We start from the raw sequence: 17,068 nt of genomic DNA, 5'->3' as shown, positions 1-17,068 counted from the left end.
TAGAAGCTTAGGTTGCCTGTAGGCCGTGGGCCGATTAACTTAGTTCCGCCAACATCAAACCAACCAATTGGTGACTTGCGCTTCTTGCTATACAAAGCCTCATATGGTGCCGTCTCAGTTGTCCTTTTTATATTTGTTGACCTCTCCAGGTATGTTTCGTATTTTCTCCCTATATCTGCCTCATATTACACTCGTTGTCAATTTATTTCTACGTCCTTTCCTTCATTCCCGTTCTTTAATCTTTATCCCGTTTTCTTTATAGTCGAACCTCTCGATCTTCACATGAATCTCTCATTCCATATCATGGGTTTTCTGGTCAACTGCTCATTATCTTGGTCCTTCCTTTGATATTTCTGATACTTCGAAGCTCCTTACTCTTTACGTACTCACTCTCTTTCTGTTCCCGAATATCACTGTATTAGGACTTTCCAACCTTAAATAGTGGTGGATCCAGTATCAGTTTTTCCCTGTAACATCTGTACTTATGTCTTTCACTCTGTCTCTTGAATTCCGTTCGGTTAGTGTCTTCTATACGTCGCAACACTGGTTGCTGGGATTCACCTATCGATCGATACAGTCACAAATGAGATGTCATATGCATATATATATAGTTACTACCATTTCGCTCACAAACATTTCCAAACGCTATTCAAACTTACTTTGATCCCATAGCTGTGTTGTGCTTTCTTCCTTTTCACCAGGCTAGTCCGTCTCAGCCTACGCGACCTCTATAAGGCTTCTAACCGCTCCACATACTCGAATTTCCTTTAGGTTGCCCTAATTTCACATTCGTCTCCTATATCTACATTTATGGAACTTTTTAGTACACTTCCCAAGGGGGCACCCATCCTAAAATTGCTCTCACCCTAACGCTTAACCTCGAACTTTAATGCATTTCGGGGCCTTAATGCTGGTATATTTGCATCCATTTCCCCACACGACCTTTATCACGTAATCTGGAGCAAGTTGGGGTCTTGACAACTTTCGAAACACATCTCTCCTTTAACAATTACTATTTTAGCCCTCGCAATCCCCGACATTCACCTCTCACCTATGCGTACGACTACCTTTCGTCCTGGATTTCCAAATTCCCAATAGTGGCGAAAGCACTTTGGTCGCCAACCGGCATAGACATCCCAAACCGTTTGATTTGGCTTGGGTTTCAACCCAATACGTTCAATAATACAAGGAGCGATATATGATAGAGTAGAATCTAGATCAATCAACACATACACATCATAGGAGAATGTCGATAGTGTACCTGTAGCCACGTCTGGGGAAGATTCAAGATTCTGCCGTCCCGCCAATGCATATATACGGTTCTGAGGACCGCCTGAACTGGGTGCCCCTCCTCTGCCTCGGCCACGGCTTGCTAGAGCCTGGGAAGTCTATCCAGGAGGGCGCACGGATGATGATGAACCAATTGCCGACCCGACGGGTTGAGCTCTGTCTCCCTCATTCCTCAGTGGGCAATCACGCATCAGATGGCCAACTCGACCACAAGTAAAACAAGCACCTGTACCTGTGCGACACTCTCCGGAGTGTGGTCTGTCACACCGAGTACACCATGGTAGGGGTGGCATCGTCCTGCTAGAATCAGCTCTATACTGGGACCCTGAAGCTTTGGCACTCTGATCTGGTCCTGAATAGGTAGGGCGATCAAATCTTCTACTCGCGAATCGAGGAGGTGTGCTGGCCGCTGATTGGCCTGAATACCTGGAATGCTGCTGTGCCTGTCCTCCTCTATACTCACCCCTAGTTTCGAAAGATTTGGCCCTTTTTCTGGAACCCCTATCAGAATAACGTTCACCTCTCTGTAGCCGCTGTTGTTCCTCCAGGTTTTGGGCGTGGGCCTGGATATGAGCGATAGTCATTCCATCCTGGAGTGAAGCCGTCAAGCAATCCTTAACTAAATGTGGCCCCAGCCCACTCACGAACCGATGTACACGATCTCCCATATCGACCACCATGGCTGGGGAATACCTGGCTAAAGATTTAAAACGGAGACTATATTCCCGGGCGCTCATATTTCCCTGTTTGAGATTCAAAAACATATCGGCTCGAGCCCGTCGAACCTCCGGTGGTAAGTAATGTCGCAGGAATGCTTCGGTGAACTCTTGCCAAACTGGGGGAGGTGCATTTGCTCCCCTTGAAGATATCCAAGCGTTATACCACTGGACAGCTACATCTCGCAATCTATATGAAGTCAACTCTACTGACTCTGTATTCGAAGCATGTATTATCCTCAGTGTCCTCAGCATCTCGTCTATGAAACCTTGCGGGTCTTCCTCGGGTTTCGATCCCAAAAACTCCGGAGGATTCAGGGTGATAAAATCACGAGCTCTTGCACTCACCGCCCTGTCTCCTTGGCCCGCACCTTGCCGCTGATCTTGTGCGGCAACTAACTGGGTCAGCAACTGAATAGCCTCTGTTATCTGCTGACCCGAAGCTGCTGGCGGTCGAACTGGCGGTACTGGGGCTAGAGCTGGAACTCCTTCCTGCTCTGCTGACATGGGGGGAGCATGAGAAGTCTGAGGAGGAGCTTCGTTGTGAGACTCGCCTTCATCTACTTCCGCCGGTGGCTACTGTTCAACTCTTCTTCCAGCCACCGTCTTGCCCTTCTGGGCCGCCGTAACTTTCCTCTTCACCGGCATTACTGAAACCATAACACATGATTAAGAGAAGAACATGGAAACCTGATAACCTAGCTCTATCGCACGATCTAGAGTACAAAGAAGGTCGGACTTCCTAAATGCCCTGCATCCTCCTGTTTATAAGTGTGGCGCGCTACACACCCATAAACAGGACTCTACTGGACACGGCTCGTAGACAACCCCTAGGACGAACTGCTCTGATACCACTTTTGTCACGACCCCACTAGAAGTCGTGACGGGTACCCGATACTACTATACCGAGCACCTCTTGTCTCGCATCTTACTCTTACTACTGAGTGGGCCGTATGGATGATACCGTCATTGCTTTACTCAACACCACCATTAATAGCATACTCGTAAACAAGTGTCAACAAGCTTTACTAACATATTATACAGCGACAAGGACGAACAAGAGTGTGAAACATCTGACTGTACATATCTGTCTACGAGCCTCTAAACAAGATACATATATTCACAAGGAGGGTCGGGTTCTGCCGTGCCCAAATATATACACAAAAGTAGTACCAATAAACTGAAGCTCCGAAACAACTGGAGCGCTCTCAATGTATCGCTGGTGGAGCTTCTAGGAATCGAACCCATCTACCTGCTTACCTGCGTGGCATGAAATGCAGCGTCCACAAGAAGGGACGTCAGTACGAGTAATGTACCGAGTATGTAAGGCATGAATAATAACATACGAGAGATACATAGCATGAGCGATGACATAAAGGAAGTATAGAGCATATCATGAGATAGAAGAGCAACCTGTACATATGAGTGCCTTTTGGCGGGTACCATGCATGCTTAGTGCTGCGGAACGTGCAGCCCGATCTATATATATATATATATATATATATATATATATATATATATACCATATTGCTGCGGAACGTACAGCCCGATCCAGTTATATATTATATTGCTGCGGAACGTGCAGCCTGATCCATATATATATATATATATATATATATATATATATATATATATATATATATATATATATATATATATATATATTATATTGCTGCGGAACGTGCAGCCCGATCCATTTATCCATATATCTCGCGTCCGGGCATCCCGCATCCGGGATGCTATCATATTATACCAACTGATCAGGTGGCTATGCGTCTATAGCGCCTCACCTTTTCCCTTGCCCCATATACTTATACATATATCATGTTCATGTATCATATACATATATCATATACATATATCATGTAAACAGCATGCAGGAGAGCCCAAAAAAAAAATTATGTCTCTATCGGAGTGACGTAAGGTCGGTAACCTCCGAATGTATTATGGAATAATCATCATAGCTCTGTCTCACCTTGAAGGAACAATTATCATAAGATGAGACTAGCAACGAATAACGGCGTTAAGAGAACATGGAATAAGATAGTAAATCTCATAAGACGTCGCTCCATATACATATGCACATAGAACAAATTTTCAAGACTCAATGGGTATGTACATAAATCGACACCTGAAGGCTCAGAAACAAGTTTCGGGTCAATCCGACTTAGTATAAGAAAGTTATGAGCGGTTGAAGTACAGAACCTTCTACGAACGTTTCAGAAGACATTTTTGGAAAATCAAAGCAACAATCCTGTTAGGTACCTTTTGAATATCGTTATGGATCAAATCAGATAGAGCTTTTGGAACCATATGTACGTATCAAAATATATCAAAGACTCAACGGAATAATCAGACGTGCTCTCATTTGAAAACCAAGACATTAGTCATATCAATTATCTCTTGAATGTCATTCGGAAACATATCAGCCGAACTTCGAACATCATGGATACGCATCAAAACCATATGAAACAACTTATGGAAATCAAGAACGTTAGCCATTCTAGTGGCTCTAAGAATGGGAGTTTCTTTGAAATCATACATATACTTTGTCATGTTGGTTTCACAAAGATCATGCCAAAAGAAAGAAAGGGTAAGCCTTACATACCTTGCCCGCTTCCTAAGCTAATCCGAATTTAAATCCTTGGCTTCGCAAGATCTACAACAATATTAGTATATACAAAACATTAGTTATAGCTACTTAGAAGTCCAATCCTCAATCAACACTTTATTTACAGAAATTTCGGCAGCATTTCCCTTTTTACCCCTAGCTTTACTTAATATTTCCACATCAAAATTTTCATTCACAACTTGTGTATTAAACAAGATCAAAATATAGCCTTGTCCTTAACTTCTTGCAATTATCTCGAATTATCCAAATGTACAAAATGCGGGATATAACACTACTCATCTATATGCGATATCTAATTGTTGTCGACCTATGATACCATACTAGTACGTGTGTTTGTACTCATACTACTCTTGGTACACTCTTTGTGGAGTGTAGAGTTGATTCTGGGTTTGGATTCGAGACCTCGCGTTAGATCTGAGGATGTCATCAGAGGTGTTTGGGTGATGCTACCAGCCGGATCTACCGCCCGAAGTCTCTTCATATGTATTATGTCCATTTATTTCTACCGGCAATATGTCTTTTCTTTGGAGTCTGTAGTTCATTCAGTCTTTTTAACTCCTTGTAGAAGCTCTTGTACCGGTTAAGACCAGGTTTTGGGAAGTTCGTAATAAAATTCTTTCTTTCCGCATTGCTTATAATATTATGGTGTTATTAATGTTTCAATGCATTTAATTCCGTACTTGTATCTTAAAAGAGGTCTATGTTTGGGGATGGTTCGCCTACTATGGGGGAGAGAGAGAGAGAGAGAGAGAGAGAAGTATTAGGGTATTTATAGTTGAGAATTAAAGCAAAGATTACTACTATATATAAGGGGGAATCCCCAACTTTTGTAGTACTCACATGATTTTTTTGTTCATTTTACTTCCAATTAAAGTTGTAATTACCTTAAATGTTATCATCTGTTTTGGTAAATTTGAATAACTATATGGACTTTTTAATACTACAAAAAAGTAATGATGTGTAATAGTGATAGTGACACTACAAAAATCTATTTTTCAACCAAATTTAATATTTTTTTATCCATTTTACCCCTAATTGAAATTTTAATTACCTTGCAAGTTCTCACCTATTTTGGTAAATTTGAACAACTATGTGGGCTTTTTTAATGCTACAAGGAGTGAGGATGTCGAAAAGGTGATAGTGACACTACAATTTTTTTTTATTTATTCAACCAAATTTAAAATTGATCAAAAAGTTTGTTGTCTTTCTTTTACCTAGAAATGATTGTTAAACTTGTTTCAAATTATTTTATTCATATAAAATTTATTATAGACAAGTAAAAAAATTATCGTGACATTCTCTTTCTACCTTAGTACATGATTAATTATTAATTCCAACGATAAGATAAATGGCCTTGCTTGCCTTTTGTGATCTGCCAATTGCAATATATGGAAAAGGTTGTTACAACCCATTCAAACAACTCTTATATACGTGTTATTTCATGCACACTTGCAGCCACAGATCGTCTCCTCCTTTCTTTTGAAGTTCAATGTTGGAAATCATTAAAGATTATTTGTATATGTAGCTAGAAATATTTGAAAAGAGTATTTACATACACGTTTAAGAAATTACAATATAATTTTTTAAAATAAATTAAATTTAGAAAAATAAAAAATACATCATTTCTGAACATGCTTTTTTTACGGAAAAGGAAAAATTAAAGTAAGAAAAAAAAAATCATTAACTTTTCAATTCCTTTTGTATGATTTAATTTGAAGGAACATCTACAAAAGTATTTCGTTGTATCAAGATTTTTATTTATTTAATTTTAAATGCTATTTTTATTTATAAGTTAACTTCATTGACGTCATCATACAACAATTTGTAGCATCAAATATTTTTTATATTACCCTAATACCGTAAATATTTTATTTTTCCCCAAGAATGGGTTAGCCAATATAAGTTTAATTGAGGAAAAACTAAACAAGTTACTCCAACATAAGGTAAAACTCAATTTGAATCATCAAAGACTTTAACCCTAAAAATTTCAGTATAATTAAAAGAAGAAGAACTTTGTTGCATGCATTTGTTTGAAAATGAAAAGGAAGTCTAATTATACTCTAAGAAAAATGATGTTTTCGACTAAAGTTGTTACAAAAGATCAAAAAGTCGCCACTAAAGTTCGCTGCATGTACTGTTGTTGCTAAAGATTTTTTGTGACAACTCCAGGGTGTCACTCCAGGGGGTCGCCATAAGAATTACACATTTTGTGGTGGACTAAGCTTGCCCCAAAAAGGAAACAAATATGTGACGAGAAAAATTCAAATTAAGCTTTAAAAAATATCCCAAAACACGTGTATAATATAATTAGTAAGTATATGTTGGTTGAGCCTTCAAGAAATATTTCAAAATATGTATAATATATGTATAATATTGTATATTATATGTATAATTAGTAAGTATACGTTGATTATACATTTATTAAATGGAAAAGGGCCAAATATATCTTTGTACTATTGGAAAATGGACAAATATACCCCTGTCGTTATACTATTAGGTCAAATATACAATTCCTCCGTTAAAATTGTCCACCGTGGACATGCTATCTTACGTGGCAGTGACATTTGATGATCATCACCGCTAACCCATTTTACTCCTCCCCGCTTTCACCACTAAAATTTCCACCACCTCCACCACTATTGCCACTATTACCGCCATATAGTCACAGCTCTAGAAAAATTTGCCCTTCTAATTCTCTCTCTAAACATCTATATCTTATACTTCAAATATGTCGATTGCATAGTGATATTTCCATTTGTTTTCCATGGAAGAAAGCGAATGAAGTATGTGGTTATATCCCATCATTTTTTAACCTATCTAAAAGGGAGCACATGAAAAATCAAAAATCAGAACCGAGATGGTGACATAGCTAACGATGCACAAAATCCTAACCCTCTGTTTGGATGGTTGTTTCCCGTGGTTCATTAATGTACAGTATGGTGTTGTATTGTATTGTACTGTATTAATGAATACAATGTTTGGATAGACTGTATCGTTTGTTGTGGTTTAATAACATTTGTATTGTTTGGTTTGACTGTATAGTATTGTATAATAACTTCTAAGTTTACTAAAATACCCTTAACTCTTAATTAGAAATAATTTATATATATTAATAAAACCCAGGTAAATAATAAAATAGGAACTTTAAAAAATAAGTAGGTGGGGGAGGGGTGGGTGGTGTGAGGTGGGTGATTGTGAGATGAGAGTGGGGGTAGTGGGTAGTAGGGTGAGGGTGAGTGGTTGTGGGGGTGGGGTTGGGTGGTGGTGAGGGGTAGTGGGTAGGGGTGGTGGAGGGGTGGGTGGTGTGAGGTGGGTGATTGTGAGATGAGAGTGGGGTTAGTGGGTAGTAGGGTAGGGGTGAGTGGTTGTGGGGGTGGGGTTGGGTGGTGGTAAGGGGTAGTGGGTAGAGGTGGTGGAGGGGTGGGTAGTGTGGGATGAGGGTGGGGGTGAGTTGTTGTGGGGTGGGGTTGGGCGGTGGTGAGGGGTAGTGGGTGGTGGTTGGGGTGGGTGGCAAAGGAGCGAGGTAGTTGGGGGTGGGGGTGGGTGGTAAGGCGGGGGTAGGGTTGGGGTGAGTGGCGGGGGGTGGGGGTGAGTGGTAGCGTGGGGCAGGGGTGGGGGTGAGTGGTAGGGTGGGGGTGGGGTGGAGGGTATAATGGAGAAATGAAATACGTAACCACAGAAAAACCACCAAATCCGTGGTTTCAAAAATTGGGACTTTTCATGGTTATATAACCATGGAATGAACCACGGGTTTATAACACCATACCACATAATTTTAAAAATAATGGAAACAAACATGATTTCCTACAAAACCATACATTAATGAACCACGGGAAACCACCATCCAAACAGGAGGTTAGGTAAATTCCCTATTTTTTCTTGTTTGCTATTGGGGAATTCGTGGCATAAATAGGAGATTAATTTTTCTCACACCCAAGAAAAAGTATATTAAATGACTTTATTTGACTTCATATTCTGTCGTTGGATACAATAAGGTGATTTTATTTTGACATGTTTGCTGAATTTGTTTTTTAATAAAGGTCCCTTTTCCCTTCAATTAAATCTATGAGTGTGCGATTGCGATTTGCTAGTTGCGACTGCTCCAAATCTTCTAGAAGCTCTTTCGTTTTTCCTAATATCAATAGTAAGGCCTCATTTGTTTTCATTAAGATTAAAACGTCCGAATCTGAATGCACATCCTGAATGCACATCTGAATGATTAAGATGTTATCTCTAAGTTTGAACACTGAATGATTAAGACTGTTTGTTTTTTAATATTTGAATGTGCATAATGCATTTATTTAAGCATAATAAATATACAATGCCACATGGCATCCACCTCATCAAATGTCACTGCCACGTAAGATAGCATGTTCACAGTGGACAATTTAACGGAGGAAGGGTATATTTGACCCAATAGTATAACGGCAGGAGTATATTTGGACACAAAGTATAAGGAAAGGTATATTTGACCCTTTAACAATAGTACAGGGGTATATTTGGCCCTTTTCCGTTTATTAAACACAAACTATACAACAATGATATATTTTCTAAACACCTACTGTAGAGATATATATTTTATACAATAATGATACAGTTTCTATACGTATGATACATTTTCTATACAACAGTGATACCATTTCTATACATATGCTGTAATTAGTTGGAAAAAAGCTACGAAATGCAATTATAAAAGGGAAATAACTTAGATATACGATCCACACATCTCGTTTACAGCTGATGTAACCTGCTATATCATCGGTGTAGAGATAATGTATATGTTCTATATAGCTATATAAACATTATATATACTCTATATATATAATTTATATGTTTTGTATAATCAAGTATAAACACGCGAAATCAACTAGAATTGCAGTGTATAAATAATGTATTCGTTCTATATAACTATATATATATATATAAGTTGTCCACTTCTTTTGTGACTTTTGATTCATGGGCCTTGTTAAGAAGGGATCAAGAAAGATAAGGAAATCCTTCGTCACAAAAGTGAAAAAAACAATTCCAAAAAACACAATTAGCAAACTATTTCAAAGCCAGTGCCGACTTTACCGTAAAGCAGTGAAGCGGACGCTTTAGCCCCCAAATCTTGGGGGCCCCATTTTTTTTTTTTTTTTAACAATATTAGGTTTATATATTTTTCTTTTAGAAAAATATTGAGAACTTTTTAATGGAAAGGTCAAACAAAATAAATTATATAAAATGTATCAAGAGAGATTGAATGGGTAAGATACATTATTAATGAAATAATGATAAAAAACACACATAAAGTATCATTTTCTCGCGACTTTCATACCTCAAGTATCCATTATTACATTTACCTACTTAAACTATCACTCTTTTTGTATTAAAGCACTCCTCGATGCTGAGTTGGCCTTCGTGTGCCTGTTGTCGATTGATTTAACTCAATATTGAGATGTGTTTTTAATACAAAGAGAGTAATAGTTTAGGTAGATAAAGGGAACAATGGATAGTTAAGTTATGAAACTCATAAAAAAAAGGTGATAATTTAGAGGTGTTTTTGACAAAGACTTATCTTTTTTTTAATTGAATCATCAACGATTTCAATGATTTAAAATAGATAAATACACCAAACAACAAATCCAATTTTTTTATGAGATGGATAAAGAAAGATTAATGTAAGGTAAGATTTTAATTCTTATTCTTTTTTTTTTTCCATATGATTGATACAATCCAAAGAATAGGGAGGTTTTCGTATCTATCAATTCGATCAAATAGACTGAGCAATTGTCACCGTTTATAGATATTGAAATGAACGTCTTTTCATTACTGATTAACTGCTATCTACCCCATTCTATGGGACTGATGCAGCATAAATCAAAAGAAAAGAAGGGGGTGTCCTAGTCTTGCACGTATAGAGATTCAAAAAAGAATCGATCTGATCCAGGTCATAATCTTTATGAGATTCCCAAATTATTAATAGAAAGTCGACCGCGCGGAATCGAAGAATTACAAACGACCTTACAAAAAGAATTTAATTGTGTAAACCGAAAACTAACTTATTATCAATTGAAAAAATATTTTATATAGGAGAAATCGATTATAGAACAATTATTCATATTTTGCATCTCAAAAATCTAGAAAAATAGACTTCAAATAAAAAAATATATATATATGAAAACCTCCTCTCTTAAAAAAAAATAAAGTGCAGTTTGGCTTTAGGCCACCAATAATGTTGAGCTGTCCCCGTTCAAAGCAATTCCAATTTCCAAACACACACAGACTTTACTATCTTTATCATTCTAACATTGTCTTGCACTTACTTAATGCAGGATTAAATGCTTCCCCCCCCCCCCCCCCCCCCCCCAGTAATTTATAAACGGAAAAGGGTCAAATATACCCTTGTACTATCAGAAAAGGGTTAAATATACCCCTCGTTATACTTTGGGTCCAAATATACCCTTTCCGTTATACTTTAGGTTCAAATATACCCCTCTGTTATACTTTGAGATCAAATATACCCCTTCTCCGTTAAAATTGTCCATGATGGACATGAGATATGATGTGGCATTGACAACTCGGTGAGGTGGACACTAAATGGCATGCCACCTCACCACCCCAACCCATTTACTCCTCTCTTCCCCTTCTTCTTCCACCACTACCATCTCCTCCTCTCCACAACCTTGCCCCCATTAGCACCACCACACCACCATTTCCACATCATTTTATAGCCATTGATCCGTGAAGTTATTTGCTAATATGTATTTACGTGCCTAAATTACGTTTCCAAACTATCATATTTCGTATTGCATTTCGTCAATTTTCTGATAGATATTTAGTTTAAATAAAGAGAATATATATATGATTCTTTCTGGACATTGGACTAAGCAGTGCGCGGCTACATCAATATACTGCTTTCAACAAGTGATAAGTGATGTCCATTTTTTCCAATCAGCAGAGTTTAACGAAACTCCTAAACACTACAGTATAAATAAAATTTTATATTATTAAATCACCTTGAAAGTTTGGGTGCAAATAATCAAGTTAATAATATAATTTAATAGTTATTTGACCTTTAATTATGGTTTTTTATCCCTTGGGTGCAAATAATAAATTGGTTCTCTTTTTATTTAATTATTATTATTATTATTATTATTATTATTATTATTATTATTATTATTATTATTATTATTATTATTATTATAGCTTATAGATATTATAGATCATAGTTTAAAGATCTCTTTCCATCAAATTGAAAATTTTTATGAGAAAAAGTTAGCATGGGTCTAAAGTTTTGAAGGGTTAGGTCTGGAAATGGTGGTGTGGTGGTGCTTATAATGGTGGCAAAGGTTGTGGAGGGGAGGAGATGATAGTGGTGGAAGAAGAAGGAGAAGAGAGGGGCAAATGGGTTGGGGTGGTGAGGTGGCACGTCATTTGGTGTCCACTTCATCAAGTTGTCAATGCCACATCATATCTCATGTCCACTATGGACAATTTTAACGGAGAAGGGGTATATTTGATCTCAAAGTATAACCGAGGGGTATATTTGAACCTAAAGTATAACGAAAACGGTATATTTGGATCCAAAGTATAACGAGGGGTATATTTAACCCTTTTCTGATAGTACTGGGGTATATTTGACCCTTTTCCGATTTATAAATCCTTTCTCCTTCTCAAGACTTCATTCTTTGTTTAATTTTCCTGGCAGACCAGTTTCATCTTCTTTTCTTATTATTCTCCACCTATCGTGTTTCCAAACCATTCTGTAGCAGAAGTCTCTTGATTACAAATAAGAGTAAATCTATTATCCATAGATAGAAGGGGTGGTAGGCCTTAGGGAAAAGAAGAGAAACAGACGAGAGTGGAAAAGCCAGGGAGAGAAAATGGATCGAGAGATAAGGGCCAAAGAAGATAGAGTGTTTGAAGGATGAACCAGTAGTCTTGGCTGCAAACTAGATTACCGAAAGGATATATAGGGCAGAGGCGGATCTAGGATTTGGAAGTTCCGGGTGCCACAATTAGGACAAATGGGTCAGCTCGTTCAATTTTGGGCTTCAGTTCGGATGCATCTTTTTTTATTTATATAGATAATTGATCGAATATGCAGATTTATTTAGTTATGTTCTCTTTTAAATATCGTGAGATTAAAGATTTCCTGAGCTGTCTAATTTTATTTTTTTTGCACAAATAAAATGCCTTATTCTCTAAAATTTGGAGAAATAAAAAATTAATATTAGAAACACTTGTATAAACGATCTTCCTATTGTTACCTCAATATTCATACTCCATTGCCTGTTGTGTGTTATTGGCCATATCATACGTATTTGAGACCCAAAGATTTTAGCCTCAACATTCATTATTCTTTAAAATAGTAATTTCTTTTTAAACTTATATTTTACTTTTCAAACATATTTTTAAAAAAATTCTATTAGAAACACTTGTATAAACGATCTTCCTATTGTTACCTCAATATTCATACTCCATTGCCTGTTGTGTGTTATTGGCCATATCATACGTATTTGAGACCCAAAGATTTTAGCCTCAACATTCATTATTCTTTAAAATAGTAATTTCTTTTTAAACTTATATTTTACTTTTCAAACATATTTTTATTTGTATTAATGTAACTTTTTAAAAATTTAGTACTTATCAGTCTGGTATGTAATGAAAGAGGAAGTTAAAGAAAAGTCAAAGTTTATTTAAACAAAGAAAGAAGAATAGCAAGTCAAGATAAATTAAAGAAAAAGAAAAAAGAAAGAAAAGTCTGGCATGTAATGAAAGAGGAAGTTAAAGAAAAGTCAAAGTTTATTTAAACAAAGAAAGAAGAATAGCAAGTCAAGATAAATTAAAGAAAAAGAAAAAAGAAAGAAAAGAACTGAAGTGAAGACATATGGTGTAACCTAAAGAAAGCAAAAGATCAAAATATGGAGCAAGTGTGAATCGAACTCGGTTACTTGGGGTCAAATAGCCTTTGCCAATGGCACCAGACGCTTACATAATACTGTGGGTGGCGAGTTTTAGATTTAACTATTTTCTTATACATACAGACATATACAGACAGAGTTTAAACCGAGGAGTCCGGGTGCCGTGGCATCCGGACCCTCCTACATAGATCCGCCCCTGATATAGGGTAAGCAGTTGATTTTGGAAAACTATATGTCCAAATGAACACTCATCTTAATTTTCCCTTTTAAAAAAGTTTAAAAATGTCTTTTAAACTTTTTGGATCATCCGATTGTCAATAATTTGGGCCGGATGACCATTTGTGTTCTTTTCTCATATTCCTACCCTTAGCCCAACCCCTACCCCCTAATCATTTTTTTTTTTTTTGCGCGGAATGCCCTTCAAAGGTACCAATCTTTAATTTTTGTCCTTCTCCTAAAAATTTATGGATTTCGGGTTCGAATTCCCGCCCAGTAAAATTTTTTTTAAAAAAATCACTAGACAGAATTTTGAATTCGCTAGACAAAGTTTTGGATTCAAACGTTTGGGCAAAAGTCTGTCTTAAGGCAAACCTCTACCTTAAGCCAAATCTCTACCTTAAAGACCTAACTTTTACCCGAATAGACCTAATTTTTCTACAAAACTCTGTCTTGCGAAATTCTTTTTTTTTCTTTTTAACTGAACCGGGATTCAAATCCATAATCTCGAGGTATTAGTTGAAGGGCAAAAATTAAAGATCAGTGCCTTTGAAGGGTAATCGTGCAAATTGCCCACCCTCTAATCGGTACTGGGCTGATCCTGGTATCGGTAATGGACCGGGACGATACGACGCCGACCCGTCTCACTAGACAACCATTTTCTCTTGTCAGTTTTTCGTCTAGATTTTTGACTGAAAATTGACGGGAATTATCGACTATTGCTTAATATAATTTTTCAGAATGATTATTAATCGATAGTGTTTTCATAAGAGGGTTTCCAGATTCATGAAATAACTAATGGATTCTGTCGATTATTTCATAATATTTCACTCAGCAATATGAAAAAACTGATGGTATCCGTTGGTTATTTCCTAATGCTGAATGAAATAGTATAGAATAGCTAATTGAGTCCATCGAGTACGTTACTTAAATAAGATTTTTTTTCTTAATTATTAAAATACGCGTACACCATCGGTTATTTAACTCTTTTCGTGTAGGTTGTCAGACATAACTGAGGTATTTATAATTTCAGTATCCTTTAGGAACTATCTGAAATTATCGAGCATGTTTGTTGGTTGATATTACCGAGAATGTTTTCCATCAATTTTATTGGAAATCTTTGAATACCGACAGTATTCATCGATTTTATTCAATAGTAATGACTAGGAGCCCGTTTGGATTGGCTTATAAGTTGGCTTATAAGCTGTTTTCAGCTTTTTTGAGTGTTTGGCTGGCCAGCTTAAAGTCATTTTATGCTTAAAATAAGCTCAAAAAAATAATTGGACCCATTTGATTTAGTTTATCTAAAGCAGCTTATAAGCTGAAAACAGCTTATAAGCCAAAAAAAATAAGTTGGACTACCCCAACTTATTTTTTTCAGCTTATAAGCTGCAAACAGCTTTAAGCTGTAAGCCAATCCAAACGGGCTCTAGTTGTCGACGATGGCCTTTTTGAATTTGCATAATGATATCAATTATCTCGTATGAATTCTATTTAAGAAGAGAAAGATTATATTATATACTTATAAGTTAAGGGAAATTTATTTATTCATAATTTCGCTTTGACTTGCAGAATTTACTAAACTTATTTAAGGTAAACAAAATTAATTCTTGCAACCTATTTCTTATGTCTATATACATATTAATATTGGTCAAACTTTTTTTTTTATTAAAGACCCTATTATCTTGAACCCTTGCTTTTACTAGTTTGAGAGACCAACATCTGTATATATAAAGCAGTCTGGTCATGTTAAATAAAACACCTCCAACACTATAAGCATCAATTTCTTGGTTGTTTTTACATTTCTTGATTCGTGGAACCATGATAAAGTTTTTTACAATCGCTTTTGTTCTTGTTCTGCTGGCCTCCATAACTCACATGGAGGTTCAAGCTGGAGCTAATGGAGAAAAACCGCTTGTTATCAGTCGTATGTTGGGTGGACGGGCATCAGATGTTGTTGTTTATCGTACTATTCTATTTCCTTTCTATTTATATGGCATTCTTTTTTTTAATTTTCTAGAAAAATAAAAAAAAAAAACTTTTATATAGTTAGAAACTCCTTTTAAACTTCTTATTTTATCTTTAAGGACATGTTTTTCTAGTCACGAGAATATCACAACATATCTTACTTCCACAAGTTCTTAAGGATAATTTCAAAGTGCAAAAACTTCTATTTTTCTTAAACTACGTGCTAGTAAAACGCCACTATCTAAAATGAAATGGATGGAGTAACTATTTATATCTCCCGATCTCTTTTAACTCTGCGGTCACGAAATGTTTCACCACTTCCGTATAATCCGTGTCTTATGACATATTCTTGAAGAAATGTTCACGCCATAGAATTCATTCTCAATATTATCTCAAAATAACCTTTTACACTATAGATTATTTAAAAATAACAAGTAACTAACTGGTGGATTAGTAAACTAAAATATAAGGCAAGTAATTACATGTGATAACAAGTTAAAATACACTAATAGTATAAAAATGCGTGTTAACATATATAAGTTAAGTATGCTTTTATATGTAAAGTTCTGCATACATTGCAATATTTCCTCTTTGACATAGTGAATTTTACTTTTAAATTTATCATTTTAAGAATAAATCTATATTTGCAGCATGCACGAGCAAATGTGAAATAGGCTGTTGTGACTGCAACATAAGGAAGATTCCCCCAGTCTGCGAGAAGTGTTGTGGTGACGAGTGAAGATTTGATGGATTCGCAAGTTAGAAGGAGTCATTAATGATTCTTTTGATAATCTCCTCTTTACTTTTAGCATGAGATAATTTATGTGTAAAAGATCTATTAAAGACCTTTGTTTCTTGTCTAATACATGATGTTTTTTCACATATTAATAGCTCCAATCTGATTCAAACTTTTTCAATCAGTTATTATGGTTTGTTAGCATTATTGGGATAGTTTTAAAAGTACGGAAAAGGGTCAAATATGTCCTTAAATTATGCGAAATTGAATAAAAATGTCCTCTGTTAATAGTTTGGTCCAAAACTGCCCTTATGGTTACTTAATTAGGTCAAAATGCTCATTTTCTAAGAAACATATTGTTTTAAAATAAAAAAATAAAAAAACATCATTTTTTCAATAAAAATATTATATTTAAAGAACCCTTTTCCTGTTTCTTTTCTATTAAAATCCTTTTAACTAACAAAAATAGTGAAAAATGATCTTTTTTCTTCTAATCTCGCTTCATCAATTAAAATATAATAACTCCACGTACTTTTTGAACTGATACTATAAGTCATTTTAAGATCACAATAACCTCATCATTAATTTTTATTTAGATAACGGC

At 36.1% G+C, this 17,068-nt stretch overlaps 1 long non-coding RNA gene across 1 annotated transcript; it reads left to right on the top strand.

Annotated features, from left to right (window-relative positions):
• Nucleotides 1–15,432: 15,432 nt before the first annotated feature.
• Nucleotides 15,433–16,610, top strand: LOC132642639 (uncharacterized). The gene is made up of 2 exons (XR_009583282.1): nt 15,433–15,726; nt 16,379–16,610. It is a non-coding gene; the product is annotated as an uncharacterized LOC132642639 (long non-coding RNA).
• The last annotated feature ends 458 nt before the right edge of the window (nt 16,611–17,068 follow it).

Source organism: Lycium barbarum, chromosome 5 (genome assembly GCF_019175385.1).
Source record: "Lycium barbarum isolate Lr01 chromosome 5, ASM1917538v2, whole genome shotgun sequence".
Taxonomy (NCBI): domain Eukaryota; kingdom Viridiplantae; phylum Streptophyta; class Magnoliopsida; order Solanales; family Solanaceae; genus Lycium; species Lycium barbarum.
This window is presented reverse-complemented; position numbering and strand designations above follow the sequence as displayed.